Consider the following 27,299-nt stretch of genomic DNA (forward strand, 5'->3'; position numbering starts at 1 on the left):
ATGTTTAATCATGTTTTTTATGCACCATTGTCAATAGAGGAGATACCAAATTAAACTTCTGGCTGCGCTGAGTTTGTTGTGTCTGCATAGCAAATTTTGGAGGAGAGGAAGTTGATCAAACATTACTAGCCAACCATACTAGCTTGAAATCCCACAATTGATGGACACGTATGCAACTTTTCTCTTACCATTTCCTTGCCTCTTTAGTTCATGTTTCAGTTGTTTGTTATTGCTATACTCATTTTCTTTTCAGTAATGCATAGTTTCAGCTGCTGTATTTTTTCTGAATTATGCATGTCAATCAGTAAGCTTATGCTTGTAGGCATATACGGAATGGTAACTATGATGAAGCACTTGATCAAGAAGCTTTTGTGAGCAAAATATCAAAGTTGCATCCTGAGTAAGTTGTGTAACATAATTGCTATTACAGATCTTGACATTTGCTGTTATATTAATCATTTACTTTTTCCAATTGAAGTTTATCTTTTATCCCAGGATTAGCTGCTGAAGTCAAGCAGTGCAATCATTAATTTCACAGCTTCTCCAGAAACTTCGATCAAATATTCAGGTGAAGATGCCAGTGTAATAAGGGTTATTTATGACCATTTTGAATTGTAGAGATTATGTTATGTGTGTATCTAAGTTCTTTATTATATCCAATACTCTTGTCTCACCCCCAAATGCTTGACTTATCCATCTTGAGCACAAATGTATCTAACATAGCAATTTCATTTTCTACAGCTACCTGAGTGCCTCCGGTATTGTAGCACATCTGCGTCGAATTGGAGTTGTCAGTAAGTCAGACTTGTGCTTACAGGTATTCTGATTTTTTCATGTAATTTTCTTTGTGTGAGTAGGCTTCAAGAGATATTTTGCTTTTTTTGGGTTCAATTTATAATGGTGTGGAGTTTCTGCTATGTCTGCAAGTATATTTGACTTGCAGTAGTGCTCATGTGTTCTCTGTAATAACAGTGCAGAAATATTTGTAATGACATTTCTCATCTTACTTTCTTATACCGTGCAGTCAAATTTTCTGGACAATATGATTTGAGCATCTTCATCTTCTAACCCTGATATAATTTCTAGTTCCAGAGGTGCAGGGAAGCTTGGCTTTCTGGGATTCTCGAAGATCTGGACCAAAGGAATGTTTATGATTACCTCAAAGGCATGGGACTTGCCACAGGGTACATCTATTTGATGTTATTATTAATAAATATCAAGCAATATTCAACAATGATAAATCTGGAAATGATGAGAACTATGACGGTGGGATGCTTTTCAGCTGAGCAATGCAACAAGTTAGTAATCACCTCACCACTCTTAAGTTATGTTACCAAACATAACAGAAGGTGGGTCTTTGTCCAACGTTCTTCCACAATGCATGGTAAGGAATGTCTTCTGATCCTTTTTCTATCTTGATTATGGTTTCATTCTTAAATTTGATGCACTCTCATGTTGCAGTATTGTGCAATGGGTCATGGATTAGTCAGATTGGATTTCCGTGGCCTCCTTCCACCAATCTTTGAAAAGTAATTGGTGTTTAAATTATAGAATTTAATAGTGACTCTAAAGGGGATATTATTGATGCTGTTATCTGCATTTTGCAGTGCAGATCTAAATTTATTCTCAAAGAATATGAATACTGTGGTTGAAAAGTTTCCGGTGATGCAATTTTCTGCAACCATTATGCATGTTGAAATACTGTTTAGGTCTAGATCAATTATAAACTGGATTCAGTTTACTGTGCTGTTTGAGCTTTTGAACCAACTTTCTAGTTCTTTGGACTCTGCGTCTTACAACATTATTAGTATAACATCTTACTGACACTGTAATACCTTCTACCATGCTAGGTCATTTTGGATTTACACCGTTGGGTTGTGATGCCATCTGTTGGCTTTGTAGCAACTAGCAAATGGAGTTGTGGATAAGACTTCTGATGATCCTCCACCTTCTGTTTTAATAGAGCATCAATGTCGGTGCACAAAGTGACCAACATGTAAATTAGAGATATAAAGGCACGCCGAATCGGCGGCCTCCCAGGGTGTCCACGTACGTTCTATTTAGTTGGTGCCTCAGATAGAAATTCCACAACTCAGATGAAGCGCGTCACAACCGGTCTTCCTCCATGCATTCGGCAGTGGATAGATCAAACAAGTGGATGCATTCAATGAAGTAGATGAAAAATTAAATGGCCATGCATGCAAGGACAATGTACTTTGCGTGCCGGAGGATGCAGAGGCGTCGGTAGAGCTGGGCTCTACCATAGTCCTCTCATGTAAAATGGTGCTCCTTCCTCTTTGTCTCTCTCATGTAAATGGCAGGCGGCAGCAGCTACTTGCTCCTCTACTCCCTCACTCACTCTCAGCAGCGGCGTAGCAGCTTTGGCGCGGGCAAGCGGGTCCGGCGCAGCGGCCACCAGCACAGGAGGCCCCTAGCGCGGGCGAGGCCTCGCTCACGCTCCCGCACACGGGTGGCCGGCGTGGTGGCCCTGGCTCGGGCGGTCCGATGCGGCGGCGCAACGGCACAGGAGGCCCCCATCGTGCGCGGGCCTCAGTCGTCGGCGTCTCCCGGAAGGAGAAACCACAGGGGATAAGAACTGGGTCTGCCCGTTCCGGCCGTTTTCAGGTGCGGGCGCTCTCCTCTCTGCATCCTTTTCCTGCTTTCGTTTTGCGAAGTATCTTGCGTAGTGGGAGCTAGGGCGGGAAATGGAGGTGCGGTGGTTGGTGCGGAAGGCCGGATCTGACTTGCAAATAGGCGAGGAGGTGGGCAGCGGAAGCCGATGCGAATCGAGGCCGCCATGAGCTGCACGGTGGTTCTTGCTAGGTGGCGCTGTGGGCGGGAAAAGGAGGTCCACCGGCCGGGGCGGGGAGGCCAAATCTGCCTTGCAGGTAGACGCCGCCGCCCGTGGAGACTGGCGCTGCTCCTCGCCAGCACCGCGGACTGCACGGAGGTGGTGGCCGTCCTATGAGAGATACTGACGTGCTCCTCGGGACTGGGGCGGAGGCCTCGCGGGGCGCCGGGCGCCGGTGGCGAGATAGGGGGGTAGAAAATAGATGCCATTGTAGTGATTTGTGTTTGAGTTGTATAATCTTGTGCGTCTGATTGTTGCAACTTGTGCTTTGGTTGTGCCATTATTCTTTTGGAGAGGATTGTTCTGAATCGTACTTTCTTTGTGTTTCGTCATTCAATTGATTATTCTGAATCCTACTTTCTTTGTGTGTTGTCACTCAATTTTTGAAGGTGCGGTTCCTATGGAGGGTCACCGCCTCCGCTCGATTCGTGCTCGGCGGCGTCGATGGCCAGGAGTCCCCTCCCCTCCTCCCGCGCCACAAAAGTTTCATCGCCCGTAGGTGTGTGCGCGTGGGCGTCGCATCGGCGCCTCCTCTGGCTCCTCCCGTTCCGTGCTCGGCGGCGTTGACCACAGGAAGTCGCAGCTGTGTGTGTGGCGTCGCTCCTTGTAGCTATGGATGTGAGGAATAAAGATCTAGCTCCAGCGTGCGGCCCTGCTTCCTGGAAGATATTTTGGTTTTGATGATGCAGGTGGCGAATGGCTCTCTGGTCACCATCGTTTCCCAGTCCCAGCAGTGGTGCAGCGGCATGGGAAGGTGGAGAGGATCAACACCTATGTGGAGGCTAGAGTGGGGCCTCAAGCAAAAGGTCTGTACTATGCTGTGGCCCTAGATGAGTGGATGTTGCAGGCATACAAAAGTGATTCGAACACGATCTGTTGGGATAATGCGATTTGGCATGTGATCTTGCACGCCATGTGTTTGTAATCTTGGCTATGAAAGGTTAAGTAGTTCTCCGTTTACTATTTTTTAATGTTCTATTACCCCTTAGTTTCCTGCAGGTTATGGCTGAGGTACGAAGAGAAGGCATTTGTGATTTATGGTTGCATGCATCAGGTATGATCTCCATCCCTTTCATACCAGGTGCTTCTATTTTTGTTTAAACAAATCTTTGTTTCCATCAAACTATATGGAATCAATAAGAGCATATTTGCATGCTTGCAGTAATAGGAGGAAGCTAGAGAATAAAAGGGCTAAGTGGCGGTTCATGTGCTGAAGGTGATCGCCAAGAATAGGAGAAGATCAATGAACTTTTCAGGAAGACTCTCTATATGCACTATAGACCTTTGGGTCGGTCCACAGGCTCGCCCCTTTGCCTATGCGTAAAAAAATCATTTTGTTGATTGCTTCGGTTCTAGGCTTTCTGTACACCTGAGAGAGCATTAGCATCAGGCATTCACATTACGTTGGATCTTTAGCTGATACATACATCTATCACTGTTGTAGTGAATTTGTGATTTTTAAGAAGGTTCAGCATTTCGGACCGTGATGGCTTCTAATATACACCTTATGCAGAGACTTGCCATCATTCTAGAATCTTTTGGCAACTATGGATTCTTACCTGCTGGTCGTGATCACATTACCCCCTATCCTTCAGGGTGATGTTGTTCTTCTCTTGTATAGTTTGATACTCTGGATTAAAGAGAATTTGGCTCTGTTCATTCTTTGTCACCATGTATAAGTTGCTTGTATATTTTCAAGCCAGATGATTGACAATGATATGTTAAACCTAAATTGCAGTCACAGTTCATGTAACAAGATGTTCCTAGGCACACACCATTTATTGTTTCTTTATCGAACTTTAAATTTTACCACGACTACATAAGACATATCAGATAATTCTGTGCACTCTATAATCATGACATACATTTCCTCTTCCTCTGCAGTGATATACAAACAAAATGCACTTATAGTGGCTGCCGCATGGACATTACCACATGGATACTTGAACTTTCAGTTTGATTGTTTCAGCATTCTTCTAGAGAAAAACTGTCATAACTTTTGGCTGCTCTATTAATAATAGTCTAATGTATTACGCTCCATTAAAGGTATCTATTTTTCATCTTCACTGGTAGCTGAAATTAATTTCCATGTCTTGTAGCCTGTAGGTAAAGTATGTATATGCCAATTTGAATACTTCATTTCATAATCAATCACAGATCTCTAGATCATAGAAAGCCTTCTGTTAGCCACATCTTACCTGTTGGTAGATCTACTACATTCTGATACTCTGATTCACTAAACTAACGTGATAGCAATTACCAAACTCTAATGATCATGTGATTAAGCATTTAAGGTGTACTATTATATTTGTCATCTTTCTTAAATCTATATGATTTCGTTGCATTATTCATTTATGAGTCTAAACTCTTTCTGTGTTTTCTTCAAATTTTGGAGTTTTTTCCCAGTCAGTTTATCTCAGACTACATTCCAAGACAAGTAGTTGTACACTGTATTTCATTATATGGAATTGTCTCCTTTGAATTGTGCTGGTCCTTATTGCATATTTGTAGCTCATTGAGGCATATGCTCTATTGATATTGCTTGATCTTACGGATATATTGTGATGAGCTCCGTTTGCCAAACTTTCATTTCACTAGGCTTGCTTTTCCTATGAAGGGACACCTTTATATATGGCTCCAGAACTGGTGAGGGAACAGCCGTATAACCACACAACAGATTTATGGTCCCTTGGTGTCATCTTGTATGTACATCTTCGCTTTCCTATCTAGACCTGGTTACTTTTGCAATCTTCTCATACTAGTACATTCTAGATGCTATTGTATCACATTCCTTTTGTGCAGTTGTAATCTTAATATACTGCTGGCCTTTGGCACATGGTTCAGCTTGGTGCCATCTACTCTACTTTGTGTTTGATAATCTATCTATCAAGCTAAATTTATTGTTTGGTTGACCAGGTATAAACTGTTTGTTGGACAGCCCCCTTTTTATACAAATTCGGTCTATGCACTTATCCGGCACATTGTCAAGGTTACCAGGCTTAGTTATTTTATTTGTTATCCTTGAATTTTTTAATTGTCGGAACTGATTTATATGATTTCATCGATTTGCTAGGATTCTGTAAAATATCCAGATAATATGAGCGCAAACTTTAAGAGCTTCCTGAAGGGTTTACTCAACAAGGTCATAAACTCATAACTGGCATTGCCCCCTCAAATCCATCTAATGAGTTCATCTGTGCCTTTTCTTTTCTAATGCTGTGTGGTATGTAATAGGTGCCTCAAAGTAGATTAACCTGACCAGCATTGTTGGGGCACCCATTTGTGAAAGATGATTCAATGGGACCGGCAGCTGTAAGTATCATTAGTTACGCGCTCAAGTAAATTATGGAATCCTAGTCTTTGAAGATATCGGTGCCTTGAATACCACATAAATTACTCAGAAGTCTCGACCTGCACCTTTTGAAGCTAGAGGGTCTGAAGGTACTAGGAAAGCAGAAGAAACACAGACATCAAGGAACCAACCTTCCCCAGCTGCCCCCCAAAGTAGGCAATTTAAATAGTAAACTTATATCCTTTTTCTTAGGGATTTTCCCATAAGTTCTATATCTTGAACTGATTTTAATGTTTGTCAGGTAGAACTGCTACTACCAATAGGGATAATGATTCCGATAAACCCAAAGGTAACAGAAAATTGGATGGCCCTATGCAAGCAACTCAGGACCATCATGGTTCACCTACTGGTGCTGTTCGTGAAAGCTGCTTTCCCTCAGTCAAGTTAATATCCAAATTCTGACTTCTGGTAGTATATTTGGGCAGTGGTGTTGATCATAACAGTCAGGTTTCTTCCCTGAAAGTACACAGTAGGTGATCTTTCTGAATACTTCATTGCAGAGTGTACTGCTTTGGATAAACTAGAAAAAGGCTCACAAACAATAGAAGGTGCAAACAGCATTGTCGAAGATAATGAAGCACTGTCAACCATTCTCAGCCCTATCAAAATTTGGCTTACTAATGCTCCAAGTCCACCCAGGTAGATTCGTTGCTTTTCCAGTCCTTGTGAACTGTTCAGATCAGATGCTCTTATCTTCTGAAAAGTGAAAACATGAAGGAAAAATGGTCATTGCAGATTAACGTGGTTGCAATGCATGGTGTTTATCCTTTAGTGTATTGTTAAGGGTATAGTAGTCATTGGTACTAGAGTAATTCTATAGTTTCCTCTGTATCACTATCATAGTATCATGTATGCACTCTACTAATTTTACATCAGTTCAGTAGTAATTTCTTATCTAAAAAACATTTGGGCTATATAAAGGCGTGATAACAGATATAATATGTGAATGGTCTTTATGGAGATATTCATCATAGCTGCTTGGCCAATCTGGAAGCAAAGAAATAATTTCATCTTTGACAGAGGTCATCCGTCTTTTGATTCCTGGAAAAGTTCCTTCTTTGAAGAGGCTAATCTTCAGGCACATAGATTTAGTGAGCAAAAGCGCCCAGAATACATGTTGTGTATAGATGCCTTAGTATAGTTTTTTTTGTCTTGGGTTTGTTTTTTGGTGTGTGTTTTTTTTGCCTCTCTTCTGAGGCTTCTTTGTACAGTCTTTGTTTTTGTTTAATATAATCTCTGCAGTGGGGGCCTCCCTTGCTGTATTTTCTGCTAAAAAAATATGTGAATGGGAACATTGCTCCACACAACTGTATAGCGTCCACTCAGCAGAAGTTTTTCTTCTGGTTTCGTCAAGCCTTGTCTCTAACTTCAACCTATGCTTGCTTCAACTTTTACAGCGAATTGAATATTGATGGAGCAAGTCAGCCACTCAAAATTATTAAAAATTTAATTGATGCCGGGTCATGCCAATCTTATGCGGCAATTGACATAAGCTTGCTTCTTGAGTTTATAAATCTCATTATCAAAACTAAGCTTTCAAATGCTTATGGACTTGTGGTGAAGGTACTTTTGGTAGTAATTCTGTGTTTTTTTTGTTCACAATAAAAAATATTGCAACATCCAAGTAAAGTAGCAAATCAAATGAAAGCAGTGTCTCTTCTCTTTGGAAAGAGAAAATTATTTCTTACTTTATTAGGGATGTCTTGGATATAACTTGCAATGTATAACTATGTTTTTTGTTGGCAGTGCCTGGCAATTGCACGGAAACTACTTGATGCAAGTGATGAAGTTCTTTTAAAATCTTATGACAGACATTGGTTATCCCTATATGAGCTTTATTCACAGGTAACACTTTGATGCCAACTTCAGGTTTTATTGTCAGTTATGTTTCCCTTTTATCTTGATTATGAGTTTTGATATGCAGATCCTGTTTCTACAGTGGATCCATCTGGGAGAATATCTCGTGAGTCAATTGCCTGCCTTGCTTTGATGTTATCTCGGGTCATCTCTGGGTTGAAGGCAAGCATGCCATCTGAAGACCCAAAGCCACTGGAAGAAAGTCTCCTCAAGATCATTGATCATGCGAGGACGTCACAGCTACTTGAACTCTTGTGTGAATGTCTGATAGCTTCGGGTTCAGACACAATATCAGGTTCTACAAACATGATACCTGCTGCTTGTGAGGCATGCAAGGCTATTTGGTACCTAGCTCATGCTGTTGACATTATGTCCATTGGTGCACACCATTTTTCATTTCCCTTAGCTAATTCATGGCGACAAATACACTCAATGCAAGAGCAAGGTTCAATGGCAGATTCAAACTCTACCAATCTGATTAACATATTTGTCAAATCATTTCTCGCCTCATGACCAATGCAGGTTGCAGTTTACCACTGCTTGCATAATGGTCTAGAATCAGCTATTCATGCTTGTCTTCAGGTAATTCTTCGATGCTGTTTGACTAGAAGCCATAAGTTTTTCAACATGTTTCTTCCCCATGGTAGTATGTATCATTTTTGTAGGCCAAGTGAAATGTTAAAAAGATACAGAGATGTGTTTATCTATTCAGTATTTGTACTGGCATGGTTTAAGTATCATCGTGTGTTCTTCTAAAACTAAGCTGTAGATTTTATGGCGTTAATACCTTTCCCTAATATGCATATGCTAAGTTGTCACGCTATTAATAATAGTCTACTCCACCATATCAGATCAGATATAAGGAGAACGTGGATGTTCTAAAGCCTTCTTTTTATACACAATTCAGTTTACATTCTATTTTCATGGGCGCATGCATCTTATGTCTTATCATAGTCGTATCCATCCTGGCTATTAAACATCTCTACTTATTAAACATGCCAATAGTACTTTGGTTTTTTACTTAGCAAATTGTGTTCTTGGTATGGCTAAAGGACATTGAAGTGTTAGTATTTTTGTGGTGCAGGTTAGATTGTATGCTTCCTGCTCAGCCAGATCTGAAGTAAATAAATCTAAAAGGCATCAAGACATAACTTTTTTTCCTTATTACACATACCAATAGTCTTTCAAGTTTTTTACTTACAATATGTAAGCAGGCTAAGAGGCGTTAAAATCTTAGCATTTGATGCTTACAAGGATGTTGTAGTTGTCTGCATGCAAGCCTAGAGTAGTTTGCATGGAAGCCTTTTAGCCTGCTTAACTCCAGGCGGCAAGGATATTGGAGTAGTCTGCATGGAAGCCTGGCGGCCAGCAGCTTGCTTTAGCAGCCAGCCAGGCTGCTATATACCGCAGCCAGCGGCATGGAGGGCAGCCGAACATGCTAAAAATCTTAGAATTGCATGCTTCTTGCAAGGATGTTGGATTGGTCAACATGGACACCTATAAGCCAATTTCCTTGGTTGCAGAATGCTCTCTGTGATGGATGTATCAATGATTTTTTTTGTGACAAAGGAACTATAGTGTTCCTTGCATGAAGTGGTTCAGCAACAATGTCAGTGATATTGATCAATTGATAAGAGAATTATAGTGTGTGTTTTTTGTATGTTACATATCTTTAAATATAGATTAAGTTTCAGTTGTCCTATATGTGTTTTAGGTTATGTCAGCTATCTTATGACCAATGTTATTAATGTGTTAAGTTTGTAATCTTCAAACATCTCGGATCTACTTTGTACTTTTATTTCATATGTCGCTATTTATAATCAATTGTACTTTTACTAAAAAAACGGTGGTGCCAGCTGCGCGCAAGGGCGCGCGCTAATCACTAGTGCCTCATGAGTTGTGACTAGATCATGCATGGCGATTTAGCCCACCGGCGGATGAAAGTTGTCGGTCTGTTTTTTTTTTCACTCAACCACGTTAAGGCACACTCATGTACTGATACACAGATCTCTACGCATGACAGTTGCTCCACGAGCTACGTACATACACACTATGACATTCCTAAGGCTACCGTCGCATTCTGCGACATCATCTCGTCGGTTTTTATGTCCATGGATCCCATACACATTGACGAACCAAGCACATTGAGTTGTACATGCAAATTCATTCGAGAAAAAGTTTACTCTCGGGATTTTCATAGACATGCCTCTTAACATGGCCATTCTGTAAATGCCCATTTATAGAGACGGCTAAATTAAGGTGCTCGCCTCTAAAAATCTATTTTTAGAGACGGGCATATACTTTGAGCTTCTCCTAAAATCTCTAGTCTCCTAGAATCATTTATAGAGACAATTGGACAAATATGTCACCTCTGGAAATAAAAGACATTGTCTCCGATCCTAATGAAAATCATTTCTGGAGTAGTGATAGTCATGGTCTTAACACGCTGATAAGTCATCTTTCTCCTATGTGCATGTTTCAATCGAGCTATGGCATGGAATATTAAATGCTATAATTTTCATATTCTTTTCTTTTTTTAAATAATACATGTGTCATAGATTGCAAGAATGTACATTACATAGCCATCGTCCTAATAGTTAAGTGAGGAACAAGACAAATATTATGCCATGAGCAATGCAAAATGACTATGCGGCCTCCTAGGGTATCCACGTATGTTCCATTTAGTTGGTGCGTTAGATAGAAATTCCACGACTCAGATGAAGCGCGTCACAACTAGCCTTCCTCTATGCATTCGGCAGTGGATAGATGAAACAAGTGGATGCATTCAATGAAGTAGATAAAAAATTAAATGACCATGCATGCAAGGACAATATAAACTGTAGGTGTACTTTGCATGCAAAAAGTTACTACGGTAGAGGAGATTTACATCACTGTGCTTTCACATGTCCTTTACATAAAAAAAGTAACTATGACATGAGGAATTCACATCACATGTGCCTTCTTCTTTTTACATTAATGAATTTACTATCAATAGATACTAGGCAGTAAATTTCCATGTATACACGAGTGCCTCCCTAAACTATCTAGAAATTCACTCAGTAAATTTGAAAGCACTGGACATCTTCACCTACGCAGGGTGGGTCGAAAGCAGGTGGACACATTTAATGCCTCCACTCCATGGTACCATCACAAAAACAAGTCGGGCAGGTGGACACATTTAATGCCTCACCTCCTTACCATTAGATAAAAACAATTCACCGACCATGCAAGAACATTTGTACTTACACATGCATCCATGCATCTAAGAGATGGCTAGGGTTGCGTGCACATTGCTCCCGAGGTGGTCAGTGGTTGGGGTTGGTCGCCATTAATACAGGTCCCTAGCCAGTGCAGGTTCAACTCCCTAGCCATGCAGCGTCCCATCATCCCTTAGCACCTTCGTATCCACCTCACCATGGCAAACATCAGGGCGATTGCTGTGGACTACTGGCCGAAGATCTACTGCCTTCCTTGCACCGCCCGTGTGCCCTACACTACCAGCAACACCATCGGCATAAATGAGGAAATAAAGCTTCGAAACCTATTTCTAAACTAAAACTTGACAACAAATTCTTTTCAAAAAGTTAGGACGTTGCATGCTGAAGTTTTATAATCAGCCCTATTACTATGGTTATGTATCCAGGATAGATGGCACTCTGCTAACTTAGGTAGGCTTAATCAAGTTCTCTGCAGGTACACTGACCCCGAGCATAGTCCAATAGTATTGACTAGATACAAGGAGAGATTGGTGTGCCAAAAATCTAAGAATGGTTGCCCTATATGTTGGCAAAAGTAGAAGGACGTATAGGACATGCATTCATGCATATCTTGTTTGTGCATTGTAGTGCCTGTATTGCTTGCAGATACGCCATCCATAGGTGTCAAGCGTGTCGTATGGTGCACGCCTGACTCGTTCCTATTCTAGAGTTAATGCTAAACTGTGGCTTTGTGCTTCACATCGCCTGTGGTTCACGCCTGCCAGTGACCCACGTCTCCCTGTACTCTTTTTGGGGCTCTTGTCGGAACCTTGTCTTGTAGCCGTATTAGTCATTAATGGCCTTGGACATTCGCTCTCCTTGAACACATGAAAAATTCAGTCGATTCATTTATAGCGATCTCATGCTGGAGCCTTGGTGGACCATGCCAGGACCACTGACCGCTCTACCTTTATAAGCAGGGTCTGGCTTAGCTGTTAGTACCACCACCTGGTGCACTTTAGCTCGCCTAGCTTTTCCTTTTGAGCTAGCTTTTCGCTCAGTCCTTCCTTGAAACCACCACCAGCGATGGCAGAAGCCTAGGTTAGTAGTTACTACCTGAACATTGAGGGTTTCCCAAGATCCTGTATGCCACCCTGCAAAAGCTTGGAGTCAAAGATCATCCCGAGTATGAGGGTCGTGAGTATGAAAAGCATGTCACTGAGCGGTGTGAAGTTACCGTCTATATTGGGAAGAGTGAAGAATTCCCCGACATCACTGAAGCCTGGAATGTGACCGCAATAGGGTTTCGCTTTGTCAACACCTACCTAGGTTGTGGCCCTGTAAAGCCTTGTGGTACCTTTGCCAGATCTATGAAGAGCCCATTGCCCGTACCCCCATGAGGTTCTTTCCACCTTTGGAAAAGAATCGACGGGTATGGAGGGCTCACATGGAGGCTTTGTAAGGGCAGGATGCGCAAGAAGATAGTCCTACCATGGTGCACTTGACCACATACCTGCTTGCTCTAGGATGAGCAGTATGACCAACAAGCCTCGGAGCTGAGGAAGTGACTTCGGTGAGCCAAGGAAGCCGAGATCTTCTCTAGGATGCTCCAGGTGCAGCTTGCCGAAGTGCATGCCAGTGCGGTAGCCGCTAAGAGTCGGGAGACTGCCATGTCAGAAGCTTTGAAGGAGGCTGAAGATCGACATGCCCATCAGTTGGGAGAGGCCTACCTTGTCACCAGGGCAAAGCAGGAGGACGCTGACTGCTGAACGGCAGGGATCCCTTGATCGTGGAGGGGATCCCTATCCACCCGCCACAAAGAAGGAGAACCGGTGTTGTAGTACCACCAGCACCTCCACCCTTGGAAGTGTCAAAAGTAGAACCCTTGATTCCTCTCACTCAGCCGTTGTCAAGAGAGGAGGCAGATCCATAGCCAGGGTGGTAGAAGAATTCGCCAAACCCAGGGAATGAAGATGTGTGGTCTAAAGTAGATTAGTTGCCTTGGGATGATGTACCCGTAGTTAGTAGTGTCTTTCGTCACTATCCATCAGGTATTGTAATCTTTCTGTTGTATTTCATGCATAGTTGTTGAGGTAGTCTGATCATAGAAAAGGTGAATGATGTGTCGAGAATGGAAGAGTAAGTGCATGTATGTTGTACCAGCATAAGGACATTTAGAATATGCATTTTATTTATTTCATTGTGTTATTGCATCCATCTACCTTAAGTCTTGTTAGACGCTGCTTAGGGTTTTCGAGGGCGATGTTAAGTGGGTTACAAGAGAAATTACCATTTGGATGCGAGCAAACCAGCCGTGATTGGATAGCATAGGACACTATATCGACTAATTGTGGATGTCCCAGCAAAACACTTGAATCTCTTTAAATCAAATCCGTTGTTGGATTTGAAGTCCTTGTCCCTTGTTGCTGAAAGGAACCCTTGTTGTTTGAATCTTCCCTTGCAATACTCCTCTGATTCTGTGGTCTATGACCCCTACCATCTTCATTACATGTAAGTTGGTAGTAGTTGCCTGGTTAATAGCTTATGGTGCCATGACAAAACCGAGGGCCCCTATGGAACAGCTGCCACATGGTGACACTGCTCGGCACGTGCTGGTATCGAGGTTGTTGGCCTAAGTACCTTTACCAAGTTACACCGCTATACCACTTTTGATACCAATATTTGGGTGTTTGAATGGGAAATCCACAACGGGTTGATGAAATAGTATTCTCTCAAAGTAAACAAGAGGAGGTGGTTTCGGAGGAAGCATGTATGTTGCGATCTCACTTCATACAAAGTTTGGCGCATATTGTGGACAAGGAAGGAAAGGAAAGAAGAACACCTAGGAAAAGTTAGCCTTGGGTAGTAGGGAGTGCTTAGAAAAGCCTGAGTGGATATCAAGTCCCAAGCACTATGCCTAGCTCGACCATGCTACGCACGCCGGGTCGCTGTCGTCGCGTGCCCCGCGGATGCTGTCGGTGTCAGGCCCATTAGCACCCTATCCTCGCATGTCCGCGACATCATGCCACACTAGGTTGTCCTCGTGCACTGTGCGCTTCTCCTTTTCCTGGCCTCTGGTCCGCTCTTGATCCTCGCCCTCATCCCCATACCGGACCCCCCTCCCTTCTTTCTTCTTTTGGGGTCACGGCCGCCCACACGCCTCCCTCAGTCGAGCGAACACTCTCTCCTTTTCTTTATTCCCCCCTCCTCTCGCCTGTGCAGGGAATGCTCCATGGCCAACTTTATCCCCACAGCGTTAACCAGCAGTGTATCCCATCCATGCCATCTCCACTTCTGGTGTGTTGCGCCCCATCTTTGTTCACCACTATAAGATGCCCTTGGTCCTTGCTCTTCTTCTTCATCCCCATCCCTCTTGAATCCAAGTAGAGCTATGAGATCCAGTCGTTGTTGTGGAACTAGGTCCGTCTGACAGAGGCGATGGTGTAATCTGAGAAGAAGGGATCTGGTTTTCAAAGAAGTTCAAGTCTACCCTTGGTTAGTTTTGTCTTAGGGTTCACTGATGTTTGACTTCTCAGTCTCCTATTTCTGGATCTGTTGGTCATACACCATGTTTTGGATAATCATTATCTTGTTGTTTCTCCATTGCCCTCGTCTATCCCGACTTCTAGAGTAAGCCTTGGTTGTACTAGGTTGCTCTTAACCATGTAACTATAAATCCCGGTGTAATTTAGTATTTGATGTCGTGTAATCTTTCGTATAATTCTAGATTTACAAAATGTGTTGTAGTTTTGCCTAAGTGGAGTGGATCCTAATTCACTCTTTTGTAAACCCTCGCTGTTAGGAGATGTACTTGTGTTGTAGTTTTTGCTCTTTCCACCTATAATGTAATCCTAGCCAATGTTGTGCTTTGAATCTAAGTGTGTTAGTTGCTTGAGCCCAACTCCATCGAATACTTCTTTCCACTAACATGTCATTGATTTGCTGGCCTAGAATAGGCACCATGTAATGACAACCTAACCTCTATGTTCAGTTTATAACATTGTAATGAAAAAAACATGTTACCTTTCCTTCCCATATTTTCCCATTTAATGTACCAAACAGACTAACCTTTCGTAGCAACGTGATGAGAAAACATATTAGACATATGAGCCATATTTCCCAAGATTTTTCCTATACCAAGCACATCACCCGCAGCGAAGCGCGGGCAACAGTGGCTAGTACTTATAGTTTTGCCATACGTTGTGATTGGATATGGCCTAGCACTCAATGACATAGGGTTTATATTGGTTTAGGCAACATGCCCTATGTCCAATTTGAGTCAGTCGATGACTTTATTCTTGAGTCCAGGTGCTCAAAGTTTGCTGTGCGGTTACAAATAGAAGGGAGAAAGATGGGGGGTGCAAGAGGTCTGGTTGGACTCTGGTCTGAAGGGCTGGAGTGACGGGAGCTCCGCTGTATGCTAAGTGTTTGAGCGTGTGCTTGAGGTTTGAACCTAGTGGTTCTGCTGTTGTGTGTGTGGGTGAACTCAAGGATTTGAAGGATCTCCCTATTGGGAGAGAGTGCATTCCCTTTTATAGATGAAGGGGATGGTCTTACAAGCGAGAGAGGATACGTATGCTACTAAGTCTTGTTGCTCAGGCCATCCATTTCCTGGTCCTCACCGAGCGGGCATCCCTAGTCGGTTGGTTCTAGTAGGCTCTGACTGCGCCAGTTGGAGAAGAGCTATAAATAGGGGTTCGGTGAATCCCCGATCGGAGACGTGGGTCGGAGTTGGAAGTGGCATTTGGCCATGCCTTCCGATCGGAGAGGCGGGCTAGAGTCGGAAGTGAGTGTTGTTCCTCCTTGGCCAGGCCTTCCAGTCAGAGAGGTGGGCCAGAGTCAAAAGTGAGCGTTGTTCCTCCTTAGCGAGGCCTTCCGGTCGGAGATTGGATTGCCCTTCTAGCCTAGTCGTTTATGTATTTGGGCCAGCCTAGGATTTGCGCGTCATTCGCAACGCCGTCTGTTGGGCCGATCCTTTGCTAGGAAGCTGGTCCATGAGGGACCCTGGGTTTATGAACCCAACAGGAGCTCCTAAGCCCCTAGGCGATTCAAGTAGAATTGTCTGGGGGATTTTTGTCTTGACGGCGGGTGTAGCCCCCGAGCTCCCGGACGATTCAGGGTAGAATCATCTATGGTTTTTTTGTGTTGCTAGCGGGGGGATTTTTTGTTTTATCAGTGGGTGTAGCCCCCGAGCCCCCGAGCGATTCAGGCATAATCACCTGGGGGGTTTTGTCAGTGGGCGTGAGTGTGTGCTCTTTGGGGGAGTAGCCTCCCTTTTCCAGTTCCTGAACCATCGTTTCTAGGAGCATGGTCCTAGGTGTTTTGGTCACGACCGAGGGACTGGGTGAGACAGAGTTTCATCTACTGGGGCATCGGGTGTGCCGAGGGTTCGGGTGAATTAGAGTCGTGGATCCAGGGATCAGGCGAGTCAGAGTTGCTAACCAAGGCACCAGGCGCATCGGGGGATCGAACGAGATGGACTTGCGGATCTAGGCATTGGGCACGTCGTGGGATCGGGCGAGTCAGAGTCGTGGATCCAAGCATCGGTCACGCCGAGGGATCAGGCAAGTCGGAGTCATGGATCCAAGCATCGGGCGTGCCGAGGGATCAGGCGAGTTGAAGTCACAGGCCTAGGTGTAGTCAAGGCATTTGGGTATCTTGAGGCTAAGAGCCCTGTTGGGCTTGGTAGGGGTCGGTTGAGTTTTGTGCGTTACCCCGTCCATGGTTTCTCACAACTAGAGGGGCTGAGCTAACGTTGCTTGCCTTGATGGCTCGAGTGACGCGCTCAATGAGCTCGCTAACAGGCATGTTCGAGTGAAGTCCGGGTCCGTTGTTCATGACGGGTTAGGCATAGCCCTCATGTGGCACTCCACTGCTCCTTAACTCGCAACCCGACAGATGCCTAGGTCGTTTCGGAGACCGACCCGGGTGGCCCGCTAGCCTCCCCTCGATGGAGATTCTATGGACATGGCTAGAGGTTAGGATCGAACGAGAAGGTTGAGATGACCCTGTTTACTTCGGGGCAGACTGGGTGAGAGCCGCTCAAGGCTCATCTGTGTTTTCTCTCCTGGCTCTATTTGACGTGAGGCGGCCTCGAGCCCTTCGTGGGCTGACCTTCGAACCCTAGTCGGTCGTTGCTCATGTTGAATGAGGAAAATGCCACTTCATGACGCAACACAGAGCATTGTGATGTGTTTAACTGCATATGCAGTGCTCTGGATGTATGGAATGAATGAATGCATTGTATGAATGTATGAATGATAGTAGATAAATGAATAATCATATAAAGAAATAGTGGGAGTCAGTAATGTTACCTTGATGACTCGAGTGACCGGGTTTGAGGAGCTCCAATCGAAAATGTCCGACCAGGATCCGCGCTCGTCGTTCATGACAGAGTTGGCATGGCCCACATGGGGCATCCCTCTGCTCCTTACCTATCTCTCATCGTTCGCCTAAGTCGTCCTATTGACTCAGGAAGCCTATTGGTGTCTCCTGGGCGAAGATCCCATAGTTTGGGCCTTTCTAATGTCCCACCTAGGAAGGTGGAGGGCCGCCTGCACGTAGTTGCGCCTTGTTTTCTCATGCCTAGGTGTGCGGTAGTGGCGGGCCATACCTAGGCCACATCCCGTCTGACCAGGCGCCGTTCCATCGGGCAGGGTGCATCCCATCGGTCTGGGCGTGTCCCATCGTATCCCATCCGCATTGAATGGGGGAAGGGAGAGGGTTTTTCACCCCCGTCATTTCACCTTTCCCCAATCGCTGCGCCTTTCCCAACTATTGTGCCTTCTTTAAGTAGGTGAAGGGAGAGGGCTTTCACCCTATTCCTTCGCCTATTCCTCATCTGTCGTCTCTTCTTCTTGCTAAGAGTGTCTAAGCGCCATGGCGGTTCCTAGGAGGAGAGAAAAAAAGGGGAGAGCGGGGGAGAGGAGAAAACTCATAGATCCATTCACGAATCTAGAGCAAAATGTCAAGCTGGAGGTCATCCGTTGTGAGGAAGTCGGTGCTAGCTGCTTTCGCTGAGAAGGGGGTGCTACTACCAAAGGAGGTGGCGCACTAGAGGCACCTATGGGGGAGGATTTCCCACAACCTCGAGCCAGCGAGGTTGTTTCCTTCCTTGCTTTCCATGAGCGCGGGTTAGGATACCCCGCGCACTGGTTCCTGCGTGGGCTCCTCAATGAGTGGGGCCTGGAGCTATAGCACCTCAATCCGACTGGGGTGCTGCACATCGCTGGATTCGTCACCGTGTGTGAGGCCTTCCTTAGGATGGAGCTACATGTGTATTTATTCTAGCGGATGTTCTCTGAGCGAGCATTGTCGAAGGGGAAGCCGCTCAGGGTCATGCCGGTGGGGGGGGCTTTGCACTGCAGAAGAAACCGAGCGCGTCGGGCACGTACCCCGCGTACACCCCCTACGATTCCAATTGGGGGTGGCACGGGGAATGGTTCTACATCAGGAACCCCACAGAGGCACCATTCCCTCCTTTTACCGGCAGGAGGGCGGAGAGGCAGGAGAGTTGGTTGTGGGGCCCCGCCAGTCGGTAGAAGAAGAAGAAGCTAGAGATTATCGAGGTGGAGCTCTAGAAGCTGGTGTGACGTGGCCTTGATGGTGTGCAGGTGTTCCACACCTTCTTCCATCATTGGGTTGCTCTGCTGGCAGAGAGGACACGACCGATGTGGATGTACAGCGGCCCGATGGACCCCGACCGTGCATCGCTGGAGGAGCTAGTAAATGACAAGGTCTGGAGTCATCTTAACCGGGTGCTGCAGCTAAGGCCTAAAGAGACCCTTGATGGAAAGCCCAGAGCTCTTAATGCTACAAACTAGTCCAATCTAGTATGCTCCCCTCTCCCTTACTCCGTGTTCTTTTTCCCTTTTGCTCTCCCGTACCTTGATTTTGAGTCATCTGTTTCGTAGGGACTTGGAGTTTACAAGTCCCGGCCACACCTCCTGAAGGGGCTGGAGGGCACGGCCTGATAGGCCACCCTAAAGGAGGCAGCAGGTTGAGAGGAAGAAGAAGAAAACCGAGGAGGCTCGACGGAAGCATGAGAAGGAGATGGAGATCGTCGGCGTGTGCGGGTCGGGGAAAATAGGAGCGACATCGAGTTAGAGCTCGAGTTAGACGACCCCATAGAGGTGGGTGATGACATGATCTTCTCCAAGGAGGAGGAAAGCCAGGAGGTCATTGCGACCTTGGCAGAGATGGAGAGGCGCAACGACATTCCCATGCCGAGGAAACGCATCGCGAGCTCGGACGCCGTTGGTGAACTGCAGGTGAAGCGGACGCGGTCACTACACCCTTCGGAGGCATCGCCGGTCTCGTCATCACCTATTGTGGGTGTGGCAGGATAGGCTAGGCTGTCAGAGGAATGGGCTCACACCCGCGTGTCATCGGGGTTGGCGCCAGCGCGTGACCCACAATGGGAGGATGCCCCGCTAGCTACTCCGGTCGGCGTGCCCTGGGCTGAAGGTCACGATGATTCATGGGCTGATCGAGAGCCAGCCGGATCAACTCCACCCCGGTCGAAGTGAGGGGGCATGGGTCGCATCCTGTGGGAGGTCCCTGTCTGGTAGGCCCATTGCCGATGGGTTTGGGATTCAGAGCCCCACCGCTTTGTGTCCCGGTATGTATACTTTGTTCCCTTTTGGTCTCATAGTTGAGTTTTTGGAGTGTGACTGACCCATGCTTTCGACAGTGGCCAGATGTTGATGAGACTGAGCGTCTCCCCATCTTCCATATGGGAGGATTGGAGTCCCACCCTACAGCACACCATAGTGAGCGACAGGGAGAGCAGGGTGGTGGCGGCGCATCCTTCCCCTCTAGGGGCGGTGCCTTCCTAGCCGATCGCTACTACTACGGCCGCAGCAGAGGTGATGGTGGTGATCCTGGCGGCGACGGTGGCTGCGTTGGAGGTGACCCTTGTGGCCCCTCCACCACTGGCTGCGGTGGAAAGAGGAGAGGGAGACCAGGCTCCCTGCCTCATCGGGTAGAGGGCCACATGGCGCACGCTCCTGGTCAGAGCTAGAGGTGCCATGGGGAGATGTGGCCAGGCCAGAGCTAGAACATCTACCAATGGCCTATGAAATCTAGGTGGTGGAGATCCCCTCCGATGGCGAGGCAGGTGACGAGGTGGAGCCACTGACACCATCGTAGGAGCTGACGGTGGTCCAGTTGTCGGCTGGGTCTTCTAGTGGGCTGGGAGCCACCAACCTGGTGTGGCCCTGCCCCGAGGACCCAAGAAAGGTTCGGTTCATCTTTCGGGATGAGCAGGAGTGTTAGCTCTAGGGACATGCTTAGGGGAGAGGACTTGCGATGGAGTCCGATCTCGCCCAAACCAGGGTGAAGCTGGAGTTTGCCCTAGAGCGGGTCAAGTTCATCTAGCAGGCGGTCTCGGTCGACCTGCCTCATGTCATAGAGGTGAGTTTTCTACATTCGTCGTTGACTCCTTGGTCTTTCATTGGTTGCCTCAGCATGCTTGCTTCTTGTTCTATAGGCTCTGGAGGAGATGTCGAGCCGCAAGTCTCATTTCCTCCGGATGGAGCACGCCTGGGTCACCGAGCTTGAGCACGAGCTAGAGTTCCGCCCACCATGAGTCCCAAGACCGGGCGGTGGAGGTGACCGGGGTGCGAGTGGCGGAGCTACTCACGGCGGAGCGGACGATCGCCGCCGAGTAGGGGCTTGAGGCAGGCAAAGGTCCACCAGGCGAAGATGGAGGCAGCGCAATAGAAGTCCCTAGCGGAGACCAAGGTGGCGCTCCAAAGTACCCTGGAGACCCTAGAGATGGAGCGGAAGGCCCTAGAGTCGGAGCGGAAGGCCCGATCGGAGGCTGACTAGGAAGTGCTTGTGCTTCGAGGCCGGGTGCTTGGGATTGAGGAGTTGAACTCTCGGTTGCACGAGCAGGTGACTCGGCAGGAGGAGGGACTCTCCATCCTTGAGAACACCCACCTCGGTACGTATCCTTTCTGCTTTTGGTGTCTTGGTTTTTCCTTTAGCCTGCTTCTAAGCTTGTCATCCTTCTTCTAGAGCTGGGCGGAAAGGTGGAGTTGTTGGAGTAGGATCTAGAGACGGCCAAGGCGATGATTGGCCAAAATGTGGAGGCGCTGGCCAAGTCTCTTGAAGAGCGATGTGCTCTCGAGGGGGAACTTGACTAGATATGCAATGTTGCCCAGCTCATCATCTCGGAGGTCTTCGGGTCAGTGCCAAGTACCAGCGCGCCCGCCATCCGGCTAGCGGAGGTTCTAGGTCAAGTCTGGGCCCTCATCACCGACGGGATGCTCTATGGGACATCGGGGGTGCTGACCTCGGTCATGACGCACCATCCAAACCTATACTTCGTCGCCATCTGCAGTGGGTACGCCGATGGCTAGAGCGTGGAGGACATCCACTCGCTTAGGGAGAGCTTGCTGCCATGCGCACAGTTGGTGGCCGAGCAAGTCTTTGCGTAGTGGGTGATGGATGCCCGCCGTGTGAACGCGGCTGAAGGCGCGCACCAGGAGGACATCGCCCTGCCCATAGATGGAGTGGAGCCCAGGTCAGAGGCGAACATCGCCCCACCTCCGACCGAGTCAAATGTCGTCCAGCCGGAGAGCGAGCAGGCCCTACCTTCGCCAGTCGAGCCAGTAGCCGATGCCACCAGGGAGCTATAGTAGAAGTTTTTAGAGTAGAAATCTTTAGCAAATGTAAAAGATAATGTCATGGGGGAGCGCCCTGTGTAAACATTTGGTGTATTAATGAATACAATCAGTTTTGTTTTTGTGATCGAATTACTTTGTTCGAGGAAGCTTGTCCCGTCCGTGCCTTATTTTTACCTTAGCATAATTTTGTTTTTTATTCTTTCCTTTTTGCACCTACCTATTCATCCCATAGGTAGAGGCTCAGCTGCTCGTAACCATAGGTAGAGGTGGGGTGTGCTCAGTTGGAATATTTTAAAGCAAAGTTACGTAAGGTAATTAAAGGAATGGACTACCCTTTTGTTTGGGTAAAAAAGGTATTTACCATATGATAGTAAAAAAGAGAGGTGGTACCGCACCCCCGTGGAGCTCCCGAGCGACTCGGGCCAAAAGTGTTCTGGCCAGGGCGCTTTATAGGAGCAAACGTTAAGTAAAAATGGTAAGACTAAATTTTAGGGGAAGAAACGACATAGCTGTGCGCTGTTCCAAGTGTTGGTGAGAATGCTGGCGTTGTCATCCTTCAGTTAGTAGGCGTTCAGTCGGGTCACATTGGTCGCTGTATGGGGACCTTCAGTCATCCGAATCCTTGCTAGCCATGCCCCTTTCTTGGCTGCTACCTCCTTGCCCTTTCCTTCCTTCAGCCCACCGGCCAGTCGTTGAAAACGCTTGAGGAGCTTGCAGTCCTTGTAGAGGTGTTTGATGGGGTAGGCGTGGTTGGTGCATGGGCTCTCCATGAGCTCACCGAAGTGGTCAGGGAGGCCCTGCTGGGGGTGCTTTCCCATGTGATCAGCCATGGTGACCAACATGGAGTTGGCCGATCGGCGCTGATCTTTCTTGTTCTTTTTGCCCCTCTGCGTGGAGAGGTCATCGTCCTGATCCTCGCGCTTGGCCTTGCTTTTTGTCTCAGGCCTCTGTTGAAGACCGCTCTGATCGCCTCCTCGCTGAAGGCGTGATTCATGGCGACATCGAGCAGGTCACAGGTGGTTTAGGGCTTTAGGCAGCCAAGCTTGTGGATCAAGGACTCACAGGTTGTTCCAGAGAGGAATGCACTGATGATGTCCGCATCGACGACATCAGGGAGGAGTTGCATCTTTTGGAGAACCTACAGATGTAATCTCGCAGGGGCTCACTGGGCTCTTGCTGACAGCTCTTGAGGTCCTAGTTGTTCCCAAGGCTGGACATATGTCCCCTGGAAGTTCCCAACGAAGACCCTCTTGAGGTCCGCCCAGTCGCGGATGCTGTCATGCAGGAGGAATTCAAGCCATGCTTGAACATGTTCCCCCTCGCAGATAGGGAGGTACTGAATGATGAAATGGTCATCATCCACCCCTCTAGCTCGGCAGGCGAGCCTAGAAATCTTCAAGCCATATACCAGGGTTCATCTCCCTGGTGTACTTGACAATGTTGGTGGGCAGGTTGGAAGCACTAGTGGGAACGACGCTCTCTAGATGCGTCGGCCAAAGGCCCATGGTCCCTGGGCCATCCAGGGCTAGGGACTCTGGTCGTCTGGCCGGACGACCACGCCTGGAGTGCGTTTCATCGCTCCTCGCGATGGTCCGGCCAGGGTCTATGTTGCCTGCCCCCATGGCCGCTCGATGGGCGTCATCGTCATGCCAGGCCCGATGCCGGTTGCTGATGACGTTGTGAGCGTCTTGGTTCGACCTAAGCCGCTCACGCATAGGCGGCTAATGTGGAGCGGGCGCCAGGTCAGGCGAGGTGCAGATGCGGCCTCCTATGCCATGCTCGGCGGCTGTAGCGGCGAGCGGGTGGAGCAATTCGTTTAGTGCGTCCCCACTCCCCTGGTGGGGAGAGAGGCCACGAGTCAGTGTCGCGATGCAGAGCTCTTCGCTTGTTGAACAGCGGCGGTTTCCACCAGTGCCTAGAGGTTCTGGTGGATCGCTTGTTCCTAGGGGTCGTTCGGCTTGGGAAGGCCACGCAGAAGCATTGTCGCGGCGGCGATGTTCTGGCTAGCCCGAACGAACTGTGGGGGATCATTCCCCCATCCATGATGTTGCGCTGGACCTAGCGGGTGCGACCCCTGGGCGCCGCTCGCTGGGTTACGCGCATGGGGCGTAGCGTGGTGCACTGAGCGCGCCGGTGCAGGTGGCGGTTGGTTCTGCAGCCATTGTCGTAGCTCCTCACTGTGCTCTTGTGCAATCGCGAGGGCCCCCGCATGAGGATCCAGAGGGGTGTGAGTCTGCAAGGACTCCGCTACCACCGGCGGCTGTCCTAGAGCGTCCGCCATAGCGCACTCCCAGGACGGACTGGTGGCTATATGCCACGTCGCCGATGCTGGAGTCGTCACTCTCAACCTCGTCATCTACGAGTTCGTAGAAACAGGTGGGAGCAAAGCTCTCCATCCCCATTATTTTAGATGTGAGAGGAGGCGGCGCCAGCATTTTTTGGAGCCCCCGGGCGTACACGTCCATGGGGAACGCGAGGCCATAGGGGGACCGGTCAAATGGTTGTTGTGGTACGGACAACACGGTCCCTCCAGATAATCAACGGAAGATAGCAAATAGTGAGTAAATAACAGCATGTACATTACTCACAGCGGGGTTTGAGCAGAGTGTTTGCTCGGAATGAAGCACAGGCGCCTCATCGTTGAAGTGTCGGGTGTCTCGGAGCCGATGGAGGGCGCCCCTCTGACGGGCACCGGGATGGGTGCTCCTCGCGGAGGTGAAGCGCTCCGAGCCGGTCGGCGATGAAGTCTAGGCTTTCAAAGAGGAAGGTCTGGGACTGGCTTGAAGACGGGTGGAACCCACATCCCAACAGGTGGGAGTGCGGGAAACTCTAGCGAGCCAAAGCGAGTCGTATCGCTTGAGCCCACCATGGCGGAGATGGTGGAAGGATGGGCCATCCGATGACCAATAGTGCGAACATACGGTGTCTTCCCCACGGACGACGCCAACTGTCGGTGCAAAAAGTGACCAACACGTAAAAACTTATAGTTTTGTCGTACGTTGTGATCCAATGTGGCCTAGCACTCAATGACCGCAGGGTTTATACTGGTTCAGGCAACGTGCCCTACATCCAGTTTGAGTCGGTCGGTGACTTTATTTCTGAGCCCAGGTGCTCGAAGTTTGCTGTGGGGTTACAAACGAAAGTGAGAAAGATGAGGGGTGCAAGAGGTCCGGTCGGATCTGGTCTGAAGGGCCGGAGTGACGGGAGCTCCGCTGTGCTCTAAGTGTTTGAGCATGTGCTTGAGGTTTGAACCTAGTGGTTCTGCTGTTGTGTGGGTGGGTGAACTCGGGAATCTCCCTGTTGGGAGAGAGCGCATCCCCTTTTATAGATGAAGGGGATGACCTTATAAGCGAGAGAGAGAGAGAGAGAGAGAGAGAGAGAGAGAGAGAGAGAGAGAGAGAGAGAGAGAGAGAGAGAGAGAGTACATATGCTACTAAGTCTTGTTGCTCACGCCGTCGGGTACAAGATGAAGGTAGGCGGCCATAACACTGTTGTTGTCAGACGCATGTGGGAGGTTTTACCGCATTTACCAGACGACGCCCACAACACTATTGATGCCCAGAGGCATGTGGGGGGAGCCTTACTACGTTTGTTTGGTATGGAGTTGATGGCGCCCACAACACTATAGGGTAAATGTCGGCGCCCATAACACTGTTTGGATTTTGTCATGCCTGGAAGGTTGCAGGGCACCCTTCTGACATGCCCTGTAGGTTACTGTCCTGCAGGTGTGCAGGGTACAATCCTCGGTATTGCGGTTGACTTGAGTGCCCTACCTTACTTGCTCCGTCCGTTTCCTGGTCCTCACCGAGTGGGCGTCCCCGGTCGGTTGGTCCCAGTTGGCTCCGACTGCGCCAATCGGAGAAGAGCTGTAAGCAGGGGTTCGGTGCATCCCTGGTTGGAGACGCGGGTCAAAGTTGGAATTAGCGTTTGGCCAGGCCTTCCTGTCGGAGAGGCGGGCCGGAGTCGGAAGTGAGCGTTGTTCCTCTTTGACCAGGCCTTCCGGTCGGAGAGGCGGTCCGGAGTCGGAAGTGAGTGTTGTTCCTCCTTAGCGAGGCCTTTCGGTCGGAGATTGAATCAGTTCTTCTGGCCTGTCGTTTAGGTATTTGGGCCGGCCCAGGAGTTGTGCGTCGTTCGCAACGCCGTCTGCTGGGCCAAGCCTTTGCTGGGAAACCGGTCCATGAGGGACCCTTGGGTTTATGAACCCGGACAATCAACCTCTTGCAGTGTTTGTTAATGGTAAGTTCTCATTCTTAGTATTTTGCTTGTCACTCTACTCGAACAAAACTTGTGGTTAACTGGTGTGTGTGCATGTTGACGCGTCATGTTTTGAAACTCTTGTCTGCAGGTATTTCAGCAGCAATGAATGAGCTAAGACCATTGAGCTTGAAACTCATCCTTGCCCAGGAGGTGTTCCAGGGACTACAAGCAATTCTCTGACTCCCTAGTTAGATACAACGCCATGCGGAGGATGCTTTGTGGGAATGAGTCCGCTCTTTTCCTTTCACTCTGCCAGGCATTTATCGAGGTTTGTTTAGTTTCTCCATGATAAATCAGTGGTTTTGAATCTGAAAATAGAACATAACTTGTTACAGTACGCATGAAACAAAACTGAATGGCTCAGAGTCTTACCATCAAGCCTAATTGTGTAAACAGTAAACATTCATTGTTTCGTAGGGAGAGTTCACATCTTAATTTTCCATATCAGGTTGCATATCCTTATCGTGTGGCATGTTTCGGCCGATGCTACCTGAATGAGGCAACATTGATCTCAGAGCCATAAAATATTTAGCTGCTCATTGTTATAGCCGATACCTAGATGTTGTAGAGTGAGTGTGTCCAACCTGGATAATAATCAATAATATGATCATGCAAATCATGTTCACCGCATTGTTGACTACACACTACTACAGAAATCATTTTTAAAGGCGGCTCATAACCCTTTGTAGAGGCAGTTTGGCCAGCCGCCCCTACCGAAACCGTCTCTATAAATCATGCATTTGTAGGAGCGGTTCTCAGGCCACCCCTACAAATCGATTTGTGGGGCGGCTCGTATTACCAGCCGCCCCTACAAATAGATTTATAGGGGCGGCTGTGGTACCAGCCACCCCTACAAATCGATTTGCAGGGGCGGCTGTAGTACCAGCCGCCTCTATAATACCTGTTTGTTGGGGCGGTTCAATCTAGAACTGTCCCTACAGTACGTTTTTTCGGAAAAAAAACAAATTTACAATTCAAATTCGACCAGAATACTGTTTGTTTCTACGTATTCCATTCAGCGTTCGCGTTGCCGAACGCCCCGCGGTCAACGTTCTGAACCGCGTTTGCGTTGCCGAATGCCTAGCATTTCGAACCGCGTTCGCGTTGCCGAATGCCCCGCGATCAACGTTCCGAACCGCGTTCGCGTTGCCGAA

The 27,299-nt window shown here is 47.7% G+C and overlaps 2 pseudogenes; both read left to right on the top strand.

Annotated features, from left to right (window-relative positions):
* LOC136507538 (conserved oligomeric Golgi complex subunit 8-like) lies at positions 1 to 26,668 on the top strand (annotated as a pseudogene).
* Positions 4,338 to 8,816, top strand: LOC136509392 (serine/threonine-protein kinase TIO-like; annotated as a pseudogene).
* Positions 26,669 to 27,299: the final 631 nt, after the last annotated feature.

Source organism: Miscanthus floridulus, chromosome 15 (assembly GCF_019320115.1).
Source record: "Miscanthus floridulus cultivar M001 chromosome 15, ASM1932011v1, whole genome shotgun sequence".
NCBI lineage: Eukaryota > Viridiplantae > Streptophyta > Magnoliopsida > Poales > Poaceae > Miscanthus > Miscanthus floridulus.